Source organism: Mus pahari, chromosome 18 (genome assembly GCF_900095145.1).
Source record: "Mus pahari chromosome 18, PAHARI_EIJ_v1.1, whole genome shotgun sequence".
Classification (NCBI taxonomy): Eukaryota; Metazoa; Chordata; class Mammalia; order Rodentia; family Muridae; genus Mus; species Mus pahari.
In genome coordinates this window covers 14,409,862-14,428,992 of record NC_034607.1, presented here as the reverse complement: position 1 = coordinate 14,428,992, position 19,131 = coordinate 14,409,862, and the positions used below count along the sequence as shown (strand labels likewise).

At 48.8% G+C, this 19,131-nt stretch overlaps 1 protein-coding gene across 1 annotated transcript in view; it reads left to right on the top strand.

Moving 5' to 3' along the window:
* Nucleotides 1-19,131, top strand: part of Bicral (BRD4 interacting chromatin remodeling complex associated protein like) — a 96,651-nt gene that overhangs the window by 27,141 nt on the left and 50,379 nt on the right. The window contains exon 2 of the mRNA XM_021218466.2: nt 6,942-7,210. The gene's annotated coding sequence lies outside the window, so the exon portion shown is untranslated. The remainder of the gene's footprint in view (nt 1-6,941; nt 7,211-19,131) is intronic.

Sequence of the window (19,131 nt, the reverse complement as noted above, 5' to 3'; positions counted from 1 at the left end):
CTCCCCTCCCCTCTCCCTCTCTCTTTCCCTATCCCTTTCCCTCAATAAGTGACCATTAGATCGACCCCTTCTTCAGATGTTTCAGTTCTGTATTTTGTATTTGTGTTTTCTAACTTGTTCTGTTTTGAGACAGGGTCTCACTATGTAGCCCTGGCTGGCCTGGAACTTGCTGTGTAGACCAGGCTGGTCCAGGGTCCTCCTGCCTTAGACTCCCAGGTGCTGAGCTGAAAGGTGTCTGCTACCATGTCTGGCTAGCTCAGTACTGTGTTTTCTTTTTGTTTTGTTTTGTTTTCCACTTTATATGTCTGAGTGTTTTGTGTACGTGTGTCTGTATACCAGACGTGTGCCCGGTGCCTGTGGAGGCCAGAGAAGGGTAGGGTGTCAGGTCCTCCAGAGCTAGAGTTCAGGGCAGTGGTGAGCCACCATGTTGGTTCTGAGAAAGGAAGCTTGGTCCTTTGGAACTGTTGGGCAATGATGCAAACCTCTGAGCCATCTCTCCAGGCCCTTGTTTTAGTTTTTGAGCTACGGGTCTTGCAGTAGGCCCTGGCTTGTCTCGGGCTTGCAGCAGCCCTCCTGCCTCTGCCTCTGTCTCTAGGATCGAAGGCACGCTCCCACACTCATCTTCTTTGCCAGTGCTAAGTTCATTCTCAGGAGGGGGCAATGTTGGAGCAAGCCCCTTGTTGTGGACACCCTCTTTTGGGAGGTTTGACTTCCTCTGTAGCCCAGGCTGTCCTCAAACCCACCAGATAGGTGACCTCACTATATGGCTTTTTGCATCTAGTTCCTAATCTCCCAAGAGCAAGGATTTCATCTGCGCACCACCAAACCTGGCTGAAACTGACTCCCCCCCCCTCCCTTCAAAATACCAGTCTACTGCCTGAGTGATCACATGACTGACTTCTTACACACCCACACCATGCACCACCCCCTGTCCATTTGGGTGCCTGAGACAGGTAGGGCACTGGGGGCCCTGAGCACAGGGAAGTGTCCCAGCCTAGCCCCCTAGCTGTCTTCCAGCTAGAGTGATACCTCCTAACCCAGTGGCTGTCCTCCCCCTCATGTTCTCTGTGGGGAAACAGGCTGGGTGTGTGAGACTGGCGGCCAGTGGGAGTGCTGGCTGCCTTTGAAAACAAACATCTCTGATGTGTTGTGTCAACTCCTTGTCTTGGGACGAGAAGCTTGCTAGGACTTCAGAGTTTTTTAAAAGCTTGTCAAGGAAAATGACCAGCTTGAAAACCATGTCCTGACTTTAATAGCCTTGGTATCTAGAGAGGTGTCCTAGAGTATTTGTAGTCACTTATCAAACCAAGTAACAGCGTAGACTCCATAGTGAGAATACCGGCAGCTTTCCAATACGTTGCTATCTATCACTTTTAAGCCAATTTCAGATTTTTTTAGGGGGGGGGAGGGGAGGTCTAGGATTTGGACCCTGGACCTCCAGCTTGCTGAGTGGGTGGCCTGCCACTTAGCCACACCACAAGACTTCCCCTATATATAGTTTTGTCTTTTTCATTCATTTAATTATCCAGTCACTTATTAATTTATTGAAATAAGGTCTCACTGTATTACTGTTGGCCACCAACTTGTAAGCCTCCTGCCTCACTCAGCCCCCTGGGCACTGGAATAACAGGTGTGCACCTCCAAACTTGGGGCCATGTTACTATGCAGACCCCTGACCAGCTTGGAACTCTGTGTAGACCAGGCTAGCCTTGAATTCAAAGAGATCCGCCTGCCTCTGCCTCATGAGTACTAGGATTAAAGACCTTTATTTTAATTTTCTTTGTGTGTTTGTGTGTGTGTACTTCTGTGTGGGTGTCTGTGGAGACCAGAAGAGGGCACCAGCTCTCCTAGGATTTCACTTACAGGTAGTTGTAAGCCACCTAATGTGGATACTAGAGTCAAACTCTGGTCCTAAGAGCAACACACTCTCTTAACTGCTGAGCTGTCTGTCTAGAGTCACATTACTTGTAGCAGTAGCAGTCAGAAGAATAATGGCAAATGTTATTGAATGTCTACTGTTGCCCAGGCACTGGGCAAGGGTTTTCTGTCACCGATGTCCTTTAGCTCACACAACAACCTCAGATGTGTGTATTGCTTGATTCCTTTTTACGAACAGGAAACCGAGAGACATTTAAAGGGCAGACTAAAGGATGACCAAGCCAGCTCAGCGGGTAAAGGGCTTGCTGCCAAGCTTAATGATCTGGGTGGCACACATCTGTGTGCACACACAAACTCACACGCACTAATGGTGCACACCTTTAACACCAGCGTTCTGGAGGCAGAGACAGGCAGCGCTCTGCAAGTTCCAGGCTAGCCTGGTTTATATAGCAAGTTATGTGCTAGCCTGAGCTACATGGAGAGATCCTGTTTTAATCCTCCCCCACCCCCGACCTCCCAAAAAGTCACATGTATAAGAAGTAACAGTGGCCTTTATGGAGACCCATAGACTTAATCCGGGCACGAAGGAGGCAGATGCAGGCAGATCTTGGGAGATAAGCGTTCAACCAAGTCTTCATAGAGGGTCCCAGGACAGCAAGGGATACACAGTGAGATCCCATTTCAAACAAATACAGTACACTCAAATCATACGGCGGGGCCAGCAATAGAAGGCTGCCGCTGGCTGGTCACATAGGAAGAGACCACAGGCTCCTCTGGTTCTCAGTGCCCTGCTAAAACATCCTCCGTGCACTAGTTCCCAATGCCTTAAAATAACTCTCAGAGGTGAACACTATAATTATCCTCATTTTATGGATGAGAGAGTTGAGGCTCCGACGGGGGAGATGGCGCGCCCAGTGCCACCAGCTCTAGAATAGGTAGGAACAACAATATAAATAAGGAAAAGAACCTTGATGATGGACAGTGAGAATTAAAATAATTTTGTTTTACTGCGTTCTGTTAGTGTTTCTGTGGGTGCACGTGTGCATACATGGGCACATACATGCCATGAACACTTGTGAAGGCCACAGGACAACTTGTGGGAGTCGGCTCTCTCCCTCCACTATGGGAGGTCACATCATCAGGCCACTTGTGAAGGCCACAGGACAACATCAGGCTTGATGGCGAGTGTCTTTGCCCACTAGGCCACCGTCCCGCCTGAGAATGTAGAAGGTGTCTTGCACATCGCTACCTCACTTGCCAGCCCTCCTGTTTCCCCGCAGTAGGTACCTCTGGCTGGCATGCACATATGCACAGCGCTACTTAAACGGCCACCACTGCATCTCCCTTTTTAAACTATGTTCTATTTGTTTGTGAGTGTGTGTGTTAGCATGCAGGTCATTAGCATGTACACATTTGTGTGCAGATCGGAGTCATTTCTGGCTTTTGCCTTCCACTGTGTGGGCCCCAGAAATCTAATTTAGTTCCTGAGACTCAGTGGGTGGCACAGCTCTGGCCTGCATCTCTTCTAAGTGAACCAGGCAAGGGTTCACTTTCTTTATTCTCCTAGTGATGGGGAGCTGTACTGGGGTGAGCTACAGTCTCCACCCCACTTTCACTCCTAACTGCTATGTGCACTTTGGGCCCTTTTCATTTGAAGGTCCAAGCACATCGTAGAACATCTAGAAACGATAAATCTTTGTTTTTTGTTTTTTTGTTTTTTTTTCAAAATCCTGCGTCTGACTTTCCTTGTTCCTAGGTCTCATACATGGAAAGGAATACTTGTATATGATTAAGTTGTTGATTGTACAGTCAAGCTCATGTACGTACAGTACAGCCATTTTAAGAATGGTCCAGGTGACAGGCGGTGGGTGTCCTAGAGACTTTCAGAGGAATTAGTTTAAGAGAATATTGGCTTAAGCATTAATCCCTTTTGTTGTTCCTTATAAAATAATGAGAAAATCTTTTATAAGATTAAAGAATTGAGCCAGGCAGTGGTGGCCCAAGCCTTTAATCCCAGCATTCAGGAGGCAGGCAGATCTCTGTGAGTTCAGGGCTAGCCTGGTCTACCCTGTCTCAAAAAAAACCAAACAAACAAAAACAAAACAAAACAAAGCAGGGGGAGATGGCTTAGGGGCTAAGAGCACCGGCTGCTCTTGCAGAGGACCTTGGTTCCTAGCATCCTCACGGAAGCCCACAGCTGTCTGTCACTCCAGTTCTATAGGATCCAGTGGCTTCCGTGAGCTCAAGGCACTCGTGTATACACATGAATGCAAACAAAACTCCTGTACATATAAAATAAAACAAAATATTTTTATTTATTTATTTTTTGGTTTTTCGAGACAGGGTTTCTCTGTATAGCTCTGGCTGTCCTGGAACTCACTTGGTAGACCAGGCTGGCCTCGAACTCAGAGATCCGCCTGCCTCTGCCTCCCGAGTGCTGGGATTAAAGGCCTGCGCCACCAGGCCCGGCTACAAAATATTTTTTTTAAGAAAAGGAATGGTCCTCTTTGGGGGGGAGGAATGTCCTCTTAAAAAGTTTCTTAATTTTAACTTAGATTCCAAAACACTTACGACAGAGTTTGAAATGTCACAAGCAAATTTAAACAGGTCCTCTGTTTGGACTGCTGTTCTAGTCCTATGAGGAGAAGTCTAAGAAGGTGCCTTTGTTTCACGGAATCAGGGCATGCCTACAAATGTGAGCATATCCTCTCCACTGCTGTCCTAGTCTTTTGCAAACCCCTCCCCCAGACTTAAAATTACATTTGACAACTGGCCATCTCTGGGTAGGTCTGGACTAATTAAAGGGTTGCCCCTCGGCCTGTGCCTCTCCCCTGGACTATGGTAAGATACTGGCACAGCAAGACTACCCGTTCCCAAGATACTTGCTGGGCCTGAGAGAGGGGTAAGTTCTGGAACCACCAGCTGGGGCTTCTCCCATCAGCCCTTAGGAGACTTGTGACTTCATACAAATCCTTGGAAGCGCTGAGAGCCTGTCTGCAAAATCAGGGTCATTAAACCTTAGGCTCATTATTCCTTAGATTCCAGGGCAAGTTCTCGGGACAGACAGATGATGGGATTAATAGCAGGGCACCTTGAGCTCTGAGCACCCACTCAGCATGCATCACTGTTCTTGTACTAAAAAGGCTGCAATGCCCTAGGACATCTTTTTAAAAATTAGTTTTGTTCGCGAAAGCTATATAATCAATGTATATTTATAAGGCGCAAAATGTTTACATGTAATATACACACACATTGTGTAATGATCAAATCTAGGCAACGGGTAGGTCAGATTTAAAGTGAGACTTCCGGTTTCCTTGGGATTTTGGCCAATGAGGAAAGCTATCTTCCTGAGATCCATTAATATTTCATTGGCAACCTGGAGCACCAGCTGTAAGGCTCGCTATGCCCGGATCGCAATGCATACTCCATGGGCTCTTTGGAAAGGCCCTTCTTCCAAATAGAAGGGCATTCTAATTACATTCCCACCAATCCAAAGGCACTTTAAAACATGGTTTAAAGTTTCCCAAGCCAATTAGAAAACTGGTTGGTCCGACCATTAAGTATAAAGAAATATGCTAATTTATGCAAGGACTGCTGGTCCAGAAAAGCATTGGCTGAATTCAAAGCAAATTAATTAACTACATACATACATACATACATATATACATGGCTTCTAAGAAAAGACAAGATACCCTTAAAGATAGATACTATGTAACACTAACATAACAATGTATTTTCAGTCAGGTCTAAGCACCTAGCCTTCATTATGTAGAGTGCCAATTACTGAAACATGAGGTGGGTTGCTTTTGAGAAAGAAGTTCGATGTAGCAACATAGTATGGCCGCTTTGACAAACTCTGTTTAATTTTATGCTTATATAAGTAAGCAAGGTGCATAAAGGACTTGTGTGGGTGTTCTGGGGCTGAACCCAGGACTGTGGTCACACAGTCACAGTCACACGGTCACACAGTAAAGCATGCTTTTGCCCTGCCACTCACTGGACAGCATGTCTACCTCTGCCCGGAGGCTTTTTGCTTCCTAGTAAAAGCTATACAAACCAAACAATATTGTAAAGAATTTAAATCTGGTGATACTTTTATTTAGAACTCACCGGATATATGTTTATCAACAAAACCTTACCAACTGACTTCAAATAATATCAGGGGGAAGAAAAATCAAGGCTTAAATCTGTATCTTTAAGCATGAATTACATTCTTGTACAACTCACTTATTACCTATTTCTGATATTTCTTTAATCCCCCTCCTTGCTATATTGTGTGGGCATTTGGGCATTAGTAGTTAGGCTGCAAAGAACTGTCATAATGAACACTTATGTTTCCGGTACTACTAGGTGGTTTAAGAAGTGTCAACAATTTGAAATTTAAAACAGGTGGTGATTATGGTTGGACCAAATGGTGCTAAAAGGTTTTGTAGCTTCATTTTTTAAAGAATGGAAGTTGTTTAATGCAACTCCCACAAACATGAATAGAAAAGATAGCAGTCTAAATAGAGAGGGCCAAGGGATACTTAGCAGCATCTCTCCTTAGTCATTAGTTTTCTTTTCCTTAAGGGACGTTTCACAGATAAGATTGCACTGCGTTTTAGAGTGGGAAGGGATGTTGTAGAGTTTAGGAGCACATGAGAAACTTAAGCCTAACCCTGCCAGGTTAAAATCGACCGATGCTTTAGTTTTTACATAAATATGCAAAAAAAAATTTATGTGGTTGGTTCTATTTGGAGTTTCTAAATCAATTTTTGTTTATCCTCCCCGCCTCCAATTTAAACTAAAACGTGTGTGTGTGTGTGTGTACAGGGCCCCTAAGGAGAATCAGCTCACATCTTGTAGATGGGGGGGGGAGGCGGGTGGATACAAACCTGTTTCTTGAATCGACCCCAATACATTTCAAAGTTCCCCCGCAACACACACACTTTTTTTTTTTCTCAAAAGAAACAGAAATCAACGGTCTATGAGCTTTGGTTTTCTTTTGAAAAAAAAAATTTTTTTTAAATTTTTAATTAAAGAAATCGTAATATTTCTGCCTTTTTTTTTTTTTTTTAAACTAGGCAAGACCGAAGTTTGAGGTAGACGAGCAGGCGAGCCGTTTGCCCGGGCGCAGAGCATGAAGGCCGGGCGGGCGCGGGGAGCGGGCGCCCGCCGCCCGGCGCGGGGGTGAGCGAGAGAGAGAGCGGAGCGCGTGTGGCCGGCGCCGCTCGGCCTGGAGCTCCCGCGCCCGCGCCCCGCGCCCCGCGCCCGCCGCCGCCGCCGCCGCCGCCGCCGCCCCTGGTGCGATGGCGCAGAAACCCCGTTGACAAGGCACTGCTTTTTCATGACGGTGAGTTTCCCTTTGAGTGTATTATAATTTTGTGATAAAAATTTCAAGGAGAGAGAGAGAGAAAAAAAAAAAAAAAAACACAACCTCCTTCCTCTGCCTCTTTTTTCCTTCGGGGAGGGGAGAAGCGAGGGAAGGAGAAGGGGGTGGGGGGAGAGGAGAGGAGGAGAGCTGGGAGATAGATCTCCAGCCAGACAGAAAAGAAAGAGGAGCAAATTAAACACCGAGTTGCCAAAACCAGGATATTAGGTTTCAGCCCAGAGAGCTATTGGCTAAGGCTGTGTTTTTTTTTTTTTTGGGGGGGGGGTTGGGTTTGTGGGTGGGTGATGGTGGTGGTGGGTGGATGTTTAATGGACACGGAGAAAAGGGGAATCGAGTGTGGATGCCTCTCCCGGCGCCGCCGGGGCCCTGGGAAGACCAAGTTCAGTGTCTCGGGCGGGGGCGCGGGCGGGCGGGCCGGGGCCGGGGCCGGGGGGCGCCGCGGCCGCGTAGGGGGGCCTGGCGCCTGCCTGTTCCCCCCCCTTCCTTCTTCTTCTTCCTCTCCCCCCCCCTCTTCCATCCGCGGATGCAAATTTCTGGAGCGGGGAGTGGGAGAGCCCGGGAAGGGGGGTGTGGGATAAAGAAGGAGGGGAGGTGGCGGCGTGGCGCTGGGGAGGGGAGGCGGGGAGGGGAGCCTTTTAATGACTCATTGATTGAGCCGCTTTCAAATTAGTTGTGTGCGCCGAGTGTGTGTGTGTGTGTGTGCGAGTGTGTGTGTGTGTGTGTGTGTATTCCGCCCCCCGGAGCCGCCCGGGGAGCCGCGGAGGAGGGAGCGGGGCTCGGCGAGGGGAGGACGGCGGCGCGGCGCGGCGGGGCGGCGAGCAGGGGGCGAGGGAGGGCCCGGAGTGACGGCGGCCGGGCGAGCGGACTCCGCTTCTCCCAATCTCCTCCCCTCGCCGCTCGCAGGCTCCGCACAGCCCCCTCGGTTCCCTTCTCTGCCTGCCGCTCGCCGCCTCCGAGGCTCCCGGGTGGGGAGGCCGCCTTGGTCGCCTTTCCGCGCTTCTCGGAGGGGGAAAAGAAAGAAAGAAAGCAAAAAAAAAAAAAAATGGAGCCCGCGGCGGCGACGGCGGAGGAGGAGGAGACGGGAAGGGAGGCCCGGGTCCTCGCTCCGCACTTCCACCCCGCCGGCTCCCTCTCGCCCGCCGCCGCACCGGCGCGTCCGGGGAGAGGCCGCGGCGGAGGCCCGGGGGCTCCCGCCGGCTCCCTGGGCCTCTCGGCGCAGGCCCCGGCCTGTCGTCGTCGCCGTCGCCGGGCCGGACGCGAGGATCCGCGGCCCGGGCCGGGGACGAGCGAGCGGGCCCCGCTGCAGGCTCGGCTCGCCGGTGCGGAGGCCGGGGGGACGGAGGGCGGTGGCTGGCGGGCAGCGCCTTCTCTTGTCTTTTTTGTGATTATTTTTGGTGCGTGGATTTTTTTTTTTAAAGTCTTGATTTTTTTATTTTTTATTTTTTTTTTTTTGCTTTTTTTTTCCCCCCGGCCCGGAGGGTTTCGCGGGCCCCCCCCCTTCCCGAGTCGCCCCGAAAGCGGCTTCTCGGGGCGGGGGCGGCGGGCCGGAGGACGCTAAGATGGCGCTGGGCCTGGCCCGCAGCCAGGGCTGGTGGCGCAGTGGCTCGGCGGCCGCCATCTTCCCTCGCGGCGCGGGCGGCGCCCGGAGACCCGGGAGCCCCGGAGCCGGGAGCGGCCGCCGGGTCCCGAGGATGGAGCCGAGGTGGCGGCGGCCTGCTTTCGGTCGTCTGTCTCGGGCCGGCAGGAGTGGAGTGGGATGTGGTCGGGCGCCCTGGTCGATGGCGTCCCTCCCCGCATCCCCCCCACCCGTGTTTTCCCCCCCCCCTTTGATCTCGGGCTTGGACGGCTTGGTCTTTCAGACCCGGCCGCGGGCAGGACTTTGGGGATCCCTCTGCTTGGCTTTCTTGATTCTTGGGGGTTAGGGTCCCAGCCGACAGAGCTAAGGACCGGGGTCGGTCCGCCTCCCCGGAACGTGGCCCGCCCAACTGTACTCATCTAAGCCGGTCGTGGTTAGTCGGTGGTGGTGTCCCGCAGACCGGGGTCTGGTCCACGGGATGCAGGGACGAGACGGTTGCAAGTGACTTCTAGTTTGGGTCTTCGATGGACTTCAAAAATTAGACTTTCTTAATTAAGTCTCTGATTGAGGAAATTTCAGTTAAACTTCAAAAATGTACCTTTTCATTATAAGTTTTCTTAACCTAGATAAATACCGGACAGGTGTGTGGAGGTCACAGGGGAGGAGAAAGGTCTGGGAAGCTCAGGAGGCACTCGGAGATGGAGATGGTTAATTTTCTAGTGGGTAAGAGGCACAGTGTCTTTGTGTCAGAATACAGCCGGTAGGCAGTGGATATTAGGGACTGCCACAGCTCCTGCCACACATTGAACACTTCTAGAAAGTGTTAGTGCTTTAAATACTTGGGGCTTACTCTTGATAGACTGTTCAGGGTACTACCATTTTAAGCAGCAAAAATTGCATTCCCCCACAAAGCTCCACACTTAGGATTTCTGAATCTGACATCAGAATTAACTGGGAGGTGTTTTAAAATACAGATTTTTCCATCTCCATTATTTACCAGGATGAGCTCTGGTCAGTTTTAGTGAGGCACTCCATCTCCAGGACTGAAATCTGGCCTCCTCCGGGAGACGTTGGAATGAGAGGCCATTGTTTGACAGCCCTCAGGGAGAGCTAGTACTCCTGCTAATTTAGAACCAGACTGTACTAGACTAAACTTGTGTTTGGGAGGGGGCAACATCGGATTTGAGGTCCATATTATTTTGGTTTGCGTGACTGCTCATTATTTTTCCCTTTCTTCCTGCCATGTATTAAAGTCATTTAAAGCTCTTTTTTTTTTTTTTTTTTTTTGGTAGAAAATTTAGATATCATGAGATTTTAAAGTCTTAGTACTGAGTTTGCTTCTGAATTACTGGATGGTTTTTTTAAATTACATTTCCTTTCCACCACATGGGTCCTGAGGATTAAACTCTGGTTGCTAGGCTTACAGCAGATCACCTTTCCCCTCGGCCATCTCTGTGGCCCTATTACTGGAGGTCTTAGGGCAGAAGCCCTGGCTCTGGCCCTGCCAACAGGATAGACTCCTCCATGCTGGTCTGGGTACACCAATAAAAGAGTATGGGTGAAAAGCTTACACATTGTGGCTGCATTGAGACTAGGGACAGGTCAAAGGACGCTCATCAAACCCTTCTTCCAGGTGCTGACATTACCCAGAGTTCCATCCATCCCCCGAGGGTTTTGATGTTACACAGGAAAGCCGGTGGTGGGGTTGGAAGGAACGACTCCGCTTCCGGTGTAATCTGGTTCTGAAGAAACAAGTTGCTTCTGCTCCAAGCAGCCACCTCACTCTGGGTCTGGGTGGCCCTGCGGGTGCACTGCCCCTGGAGGCCCATGCCACAGGGAGGTTATCATTCCTCTTTGTTCCTAGAACTCAAGGTGACTCAAGAGGAAAGATTAAGATAGGAAAGATTAAGGGCTAGAGAGAAATCAGGCCAGTAACTGCCCGCCTTCAGGTCCAGCCAGGCAGAGTAGATGGGATAGCGTAAAAGATAGGTTTACACGTGCGTGCGGACACAAAGACCAAAGGCTTTTAAGACAGTGGTTTCTCTAAAATCGAGTTTATAGGGAAAGAATCATTAATTTAAAAGTAGTGTTGAGTGGAATTTAAAACAAGATATCCGAACTCGTGGAATTTACAGCCGGTGGGAGAAGACCTGTAAACTGGAGGTCACATGAACTGGGAGTAACCCTTTCTGCCTAGTAAGTTTCTCTGAAGACTTGAGCTGAGACTTGAATGAGCTGTGCTAAGCCATCTCTTAAGCAGGGCTTGTCATCCCAAGCCTGTGCAGAGCAGACTGGAGGGGAGCAAATACTGCGGAGCTTCTCTGGATCTGCTGTGGTCAGGCCGCTAAGGGAATTCTTAGATTGTCCTAATTGCAGTGAGTAGCTATTAAGAGTTGGAGCAGGGGTCTAAAGGAGTAGGGTGGGGACTTGAACTCAGGACTGCAAGCATTGCTAACGAGCATTCCACTGTGGAGGATTTTTGTTTTGAAACTTCAGTCTCATGGTACTGCTTAATTGCTTGGTCTCAAGCTTTGTGTTCATGTGATCCTCCTGCCTCAGTTTCCTAGTCCCAGAAGTGCTCATGTTCTTTATAGGCGAAGTGGCTGCTCTGTACAGGTAGGGATTAGAAACGGTTGCACTATAGTCTGGCCCTGCGAGAGCGGAAGGAATCAAGAAGGCCTCATTGATGGGCCAAGCTTTGAGTGGCTGATGGTGTCACTTAGAATTTGGAGAAGACCAGAAGAGGACTAGCTGGCAAGGGATGGTAACAGGATTCCTATGCCACCTGTTGGGTACCGAAATTTAACTGTTACAAGTCACTGGCTGGTAGGTGTGTCCTGGGAGCAGCTCAGGTCATGTGAGATCACGGAAGTGGACCAAGCTGTGCAAGGACAGTAGTGTGCCTAGTGAAATGCTAGAAGTGAGGCAGTGAAAGTCCAGCAGTGCTCACAAAAGTGTGCTCAAAGGGGGGGGGGGCGTAAATGACAGCAGTGGGATTGCATCCTCATTTTGAGTACGTGTGTGTGTGTGTGTGTGTGTGTGTGTGTGTGTGTGTGTGTGTGTGTAGGTCTGTCAGGTCTTCCATCTTTAACCTGGTTCTGCAGATGAAACCCAAGGCTTGGGCAGCACTTTACCTCCTGAGCCATTTTTCCAACCCAGAAATGCACTTTCACATGAGCCAAGAATATCTACCCAAGACAGAGACGGAGAGATGAATGAAACAGCGTCTGAGAAAGGGGCAGGATTCTTGAGAAAGGACAAAGAATTTCAGATCTAAGAACAAGGTTTATCAGTGTGGGAGGATAGAGGAGTGAAGGCAGAAAAGGTGAGCAGGAGTTAGAGTGTAACCACGGGAGACAGGGTGAGCAGGAGTTAGAGTGTAACCACCTGAGACAGACGGGCAGTGGGCTGTGGGGCTCTCACGTGGAAGCCTGGCCAGCCCCTTGCAGGAAGAGCAGGTGGTGGCTGGTTTCAGAAGAAAATTGTTGGTCATCTGGGGCTGCAGGGCAAGTGGGACATAAGATACCTGCGGGCGCTGACTGGAGCCCCGAGTCTAAGCACTAAGCCATTTCCCCACCCCCAGTTTGACTTTTTGATCAGTTGCACTGGGGAGGGGGAAGGGTGTTGAGGAAAGAAAGTATCCAAAAGATGCCAGTGGAAATGTATAAAACCCTTAACCAGCCGGTTCCTCTTTGAGTTACAGAATAACAATAGAGGGAAATTAGAAAGAAAAAAAAGGGGCTGGAGAGATGACTCAGCTGTTAAGAGTGCCAGCTGCTCTTCTGAAGGTCGTGAGTTCAAATCCCAGCAACCACATGATGGCTCACAACCATCTGTAATGAGATCTGATGCCCTCTTCTGGGGGTGTCTGAAGACAGCTATAGTGTGCTCACATATAATAAATCTAAAAAAAAAAAAGAAAAAAGAGGAAGGCATTCAAAATAGATTACTGTAGTAGTGGTTTAGAAGATCCAGGGTCATTTGTTAGGGATGGAGGTTAAGAAGGCCTGACTTAGGGAGAAAGGATACGTTCCTGGGAAGTGTCCTAGTTGGATGGAAATAGTGGGTAAAAGAAACAGCCACTAATTACACAGCAGCGTGTGGGATGAGCTAGTAAAGTTGATAAAGATGCTTGAAGGATGCCTTGGGATGGGATACTGGGAGGGGCCGCTGGGTTTTACTGTCCTCTTGATTCCCTCGAGTGCTTCCATTCAGGTCCTCTCTCCCTTCCCTTGAGCGCTTCCATTCAGGAAAGTCCTGAGAGCTCCCTTAGTCCTTAAAGGCTGTGACTTGTTTAACTATCAATTTCTTAATAAAGTTGTAAATCGAACACTTCCTGTTCCTGTGGCTTCTTTGGCTCCCTGGCTACAAACACATCAAACACTGCGTTAGCAGAACCACAGCTCCCCAGTCGGGATAGATGTTGCCTCTCAAAGTGGCTTCTTTCAGGTCCACCAAATCCAACTTCCTTGAATCATCAGGAGTTCAACTTTGTTCCTGGCTAGAATGTGAACATTTCACAAATATTATTTGTCACACTTTTATCCTGCTTCACACCCTGATGGCTTTTCAATACATGTTAAAGTTGGTGGGTATTGGTGACACACACCTTTAATCCAACTCTCAGGGAGCCAGAAGCAGGAGGAGCTCTGTGCTTGAGGCCAGTGTGAGCTACACTTGGTTCTAGGCCAAACTAGGCTACATGGTGAGATTCTGTCTCAAAAACATATTGTAGTCTCAAAAGAACTCGGGTTCCAGCCCTAGTTTCTGTATTATGAAAAGAGCCAATGACCCGCCTAAGATTCGTTGCAAAGAGTCCCTGAATTATTACATTTTGCCATTCATACTATACTAGTTGTTTAATTACAACTAGTACAGCTGTATACAGCTGAGAATACTGATGTCTAACAAGTTAAAATTGACCTTAGCCAGGCACGATGGCATTTGTCCTGTGGTGCTGGCTGAAAAGACCCAGGGTCTGAGACTGAAGTAAGGATCCCTTTAGGAGAGTGTGGACGATAGACTTTTTGGTGGCTTTTGTTTTGTTTTGTTTTGTTTGGGTTGGGGGTCAAGACTGGTTTCTCTGTGTAGCCCTGGCTGTCCTGGAACTCACTCTGTAGACCAGGCTGGCCTCGAACCCAGAAATCCGCCTGCTTCTGCCTCCCAAGTGCTAAAGGCGTGTGCTACCACTGCCCCAGCCCTCTTTTTTCTTTTTTTTTTTTTTTTTTAAGATTTATTTATTTATTATATGTAAGTACACTGTAGCTGTCTTCAGACACTCCAGAAGAGGGAGTCAGATCTTGTTAGGGATGGTTATGAGTCACCATGTGGTTGCTGGGATTTGAACTCTGGACCTTTGGAAGAGCAGTCGGNTGCTCTTACCCACTGAGCCATCTCACCAGCCCCTTTGTTCTTTTTTTAAAAAGTAAAGTCAAGCCTGCTGAGATGAGGTGGTTCAGTGGTGAAACGAGTTGCCATGAACCTGACACCTGTGTGTCTCACTTTGGAAGGAGCGAATCAATTCCAGCCTCGGCACGTGTGCCACAGTAACTCCCATCCTCATCAGGACGAGGTTATCTCCAGTGCTCCTAGGAAGGTGGCTCCTGGCAGTAAGGTGATCTGGAGACGGTGGCATTCCAGGCCTGAGCTGTCGGTTTACCCGTGTTTGCTGGGGAGCAGGCCAGGGCTTCAGGCGTGATTTTCACATGTGCATTCCCAACCTCGTTTTGTTGTTTTGAGACAAGGACTTACTCTGTCGCTCTGGCTGGCCTAGAACTCACTTCGTACAAGAGACTGGGCTCAAAAAAGTCCTCCTGCCTCAGCATCCCGAATGCTGGGACTGCACTTGTGCCTGATTAAAAGTATGTTTTTTGTGGTTTTGCTTTGCTTTTTGAGATCTTATTTTTATTTTGTGTGTATAGATGTTTTGCCTACATTTGTGTATGTGCACCACATGCATACAGTGCCCTTGAAGGCCAGAAGAGGGCGTCAAAGATCCTTTGGAACGGGAGTTACAGGCCTTTGATTGCTACCAGGGGTTTGTCGTTTTGATTTGAAGTTTACTTTGGCTTGTTTTAGTTTTGTTTTTGAAACAGGGCTTCTCTGTGTAGCCCTGACCGGCCTCAGACTTAGAAATCCGCCTGCCTTTTGCCTGTGCTGGGATTAAAGGCGTGAGCCACCCACTACCACCACCCAGCCTTTTAGCTTTTAATATAAAGGAAACAAACCATATTTTTTTTCTTTATAAACTCTGAGATTTCCTAGAAGTACAAATGAGTGTGCTTAGAAGTAGGTTGATTCTTACTGGTGTTTGTATTCTGGCTCCCCAGATCTGTGAACATTTGACTTTAGAAACTGCGGAAGTCTGCCCTGGGCTCCTCTAGGTGAGATCACACATAAAGGAAAAAAAAAAAAAAAGCCTTGGCACTGGAACGTGTTTAGAGCCTCATCTGCTCTCTCGGTCCCTTTCTCCTCCTTTTCTTTTTCTTCCTTTGACAATCTATCCAGCCCAGGCTGGCCTTGAACTATTGGCAGTCCTGCCTTAGCCCCAAGTCCTGGGATTACAACAGAAACCACCAAACCTGGCTCTCCAGGTAGCCTCTTTCTTTCTTTTCTTTTCTTTTCTTTTCTTTTCTTTTTCTTTTCTTTTCTTCTTCTTCTTTTTTTTTTTTTTTGTAAATGACTATTTTACTTCAGAGGCCCACTTCTCTTTTTGGCCAAGTGTGATGGCACACCCCTATAATCACTCGGGAGGCAGAGGTAGGCAGAACTCCTGAGTTCGAGGTCAGCCTGGTCTACTTGACAAGCACAACCAAGACCCATAGACCCTCATCTAAAACAACACCAGACAGTGAAGGCTTGTGTCACATTATGCTCGTGGTCCTCATTCACGGTTACAGTTCTGTCACCGCGTATGTGGTGCAGATGGTGGGCCTGAACATTGTATCAGGCAATGAGACTGAGAGTATTGCCAAGAAAGACGAGGGCACCCTGCTCTCTGAAACAGAGGGCCTAGAGAAGTTTAGCTGAATATAAAACTGTGAAATAGTGTCACATACCTCAGGACATTCTTTAACGCACTTAAAGTGTTCCTATCTCAGGCTGGAGAGACAGTGCCTTCTGTGGATCAGCTACTGGCTGCACTGTTGAGTCACCCAGAGTTCAGAGCCCCAGAGCCCAGTCAAACGCTGGGCGGGCGGGTAAGCTCAGTGGCCCACCTGTAATTCTAGTTGTTGGAAGGCAGAGCTCTCAAAGCAAGGCTGGCGAGCCAGAGTGCCACACTAGTGAGCTCAGTGAGACCCTGCCCCAGAGGACAAGGTGGAGAGCGGTAGGACTGTATGTAGGGTCAGATTTATACACATTTGAACAAGCAGGCACACGTGTACACTACACACAAAACATGCAAAAAGAAGCTAGCTTATCTTTGTAATCTAAGGAACTTTATAAATGCAGTCAGTTTGTCCATATCCACCCCTATGGAGTCAACTAACCACTAGGGGGAAGTATTCAGAAAAAACCCCCGACAGCTGGGCGTTGGTGGCACACGCCTTTAATCCCAGCACTCGGGAGGCAGAGGCAGGCGGATTTCTGAGTTTGAGGCCATCCTGGTCTACAGAGTGAGTTCCCAGGACAGCCAGGGCTATACAGAGAAACCCTTTCTTGAAAAACAAACAAACAAAACAAAACAAAAACCAACCCCGAGACCCATCATCTCTTACTTACCCGGTATAACCGCTGTTTCCATAGCTACATGGTATTTGGATTGGAAGTTGTCTAGAGATGATTAAAGGTGTGTGCGGGAAGGGGCTGAGGTGGTGTCCAGTGGGCAGCGAGCTTCCATAGCGTGCACAGCGCTCTGGATTCAGTCTCCAGCTCGGCAGGAACCCGGTATGGTAGGACAGACCTGAGGGTCAGGGTCATCCGGACCGTGACAATGACTTTCATATTCTACTCATCTTCAAAGCGCTTTCCATTCCTGTCGGGCATAGTAGCTCTTGCCTTTTAACCCCAGCACTTGGAGGCAGACTCAGCAGGATGTGAATTCAAGCCCAGCCAGTTCTACATAATGAGACTCTGTCCGGAAAAAAAAACACTTTCCATCCTTAAGTTCAGTTTTAAATAACCTAACTTTTCTTCCATTGTTCTGTGGGGTTTGCTCTCTTGATTGGTTGGTAGGTGGGTTGGTTGGATACTGGGGGTGAAACCATGACAGGAAAATATGTTACCAAGCTTTAACCCCAGCCCCATCAGATATTGATTTGCAATTCTTAAATTACATCATCCATCCATCTATCTGTCTGTCTGTCTGTCCATCCATCTATCTGTCTGTCTGTCTGTCTATCTATCTGTCTGTCTATGGTACAGTTCCAGAGTGGAGGTCAGGGGACAACTTGTGAGAGTTGGTTCCTCTACCGTTTGAATCCTAGAGATTGAATTCCAGTTACCAGGCTTGGAGACAGCTTTTACCCGGGATCCGTCTCATGAGCCCCTCTCCCCCCATCAGATACTAAGTGCTCATTATGTGCACAGCACTCAAGAGCGCACTTGGGGGTACATGCAGCTTGGAGGATGACTCAGTGATCTATGGCTAAGTAGAGACACAGTCAGGACAGAGCGCCTTTACTAGGGCGGCGCAGGGGCGCCCGATCGTTCCTTCATTCACTCATCAAACATTAAGCGGGTTTTTCAGGGGCTCTTGGGAGCTTTGCAGGGCGTTTCCGTGAATAACTAACCTACATGTTCCTCTCAGAGGATGAGCGGAGGAGGCTGGGTAAACTTGGTGGTGAGCTGTGGGGTGATGGAGGTAGAAGGTGGCTTTGATGACTTAGAAGAGACTTGGATTAGGTAGCCAGCGAGCCTGCAGCTCTGGGGCAGTCATGTGCAAGGCTGCGTACAGAGCGTGCGTGGTGAGTCCTGTGCTTGGCGGCTCCACGGGGCTGGGACCTGTGTGGGCCACTGCAGGTGTGTAAACTGAGAAAGGGAGTAATGGGAATGGCGTTTCCATGGGAGGAGCTTGTTTTAAAGGGGTACACTTGGGACAGGGGACAGATTTTAAGAGAAAGGACAAAGGCAGAGTCACTGTGGTTGCTCCTCAGTACTTCAAGCGCTGCAGGGGCGGTCTCAGTGGGCAGCCCAGTGTAGTGGCACGCAAAATGGGAAAAACCAAAATCAGGTGGGGATTGCCTGAAAGAGGCACTGTGAGGGGACTCTCTGGGGGGAAGAGGAGGCATGTACAAGGGAGGGCTGGGGAGCGCAGTAAACAGAAGGCGGAGTGGTTAGAAGCTTTTACTTGCATATCACAAATCGGTTTCCAAGCGAACCAGTCACTTGGGAGAAGCGTAAACAGAATCACCGTAGCTAACAGCATTGGGACCAAACAGACATGTTTTTCCCACTCTGTTCTCTCCTTGAAGGGATGTGCCTCAGGTTTTCCCTCCTTTTATATACTTCCCAAGCTTCCTGCAGAATGGCCTGTTAGGTGAAAAACATAGATTTCATCCACTTTACCCACCAAACACTCCAATTCCCAGCTGATGAGCTGACTCAGTGAGTGCATTTTCATGCAAGCATGAGGCCTAGACTCTGGATCTCCAGCCCCCAAAATAAAAGCCGGGTGAGCAGGCAGCAGCCTGTAGCCCCAGAACCCAGGAGGCAGAGATGACTCACCAGGGCAAGCTGGCTAGCTAGTCTCATTGACTGGCAAACTCTGGGTTCAATTGAGAGTCACTGCCTCAATAAATAAAAATGGGAATCAATCTTGGAAGAGGTCTTGTAACCACCTCAGACCCCCACACATGCATGCCGACATGTGTACAAGCGTTCACACATACATCTATGTCACACTTGTGGCCATATACACACAGTGGACACACAGGCCTTTTCCAGTAATTCTGGTCCCAGCGGGGCGTAAATTGGGTGTGGTGGTTGCATGCCTTTAATCCTGGTGCTCAGAAAGTGGTGATATTCTGACTCTAAGGTCAACCGTGGTTGTTTAGCAAGTTAAGACCAGTCTCTGGAAGCATTCAAGTGGTACTGCTTAGACAAGACGGACCTGCTTTTGGAGTTGGGCGAACTGTGCAAACGTTACTTCTGTGATGATCGAATGGTTCTTACACTCGACCTAGCTCCAGACCCTCTGGGAAAGCTATAGAGGTGCACTTCAGTGGCAGAGCATGTGCCAGTCTGCATGAGGCCTTGGGTTCAATCCGCAGAGGCAAATAGAAATACTTTGATATTGAATTCGAGTTGGAAGAGGCGAGTCCGGTCTCAAAATGGAGGGCCATGATCCAAAGGAACCTGAGCAGCT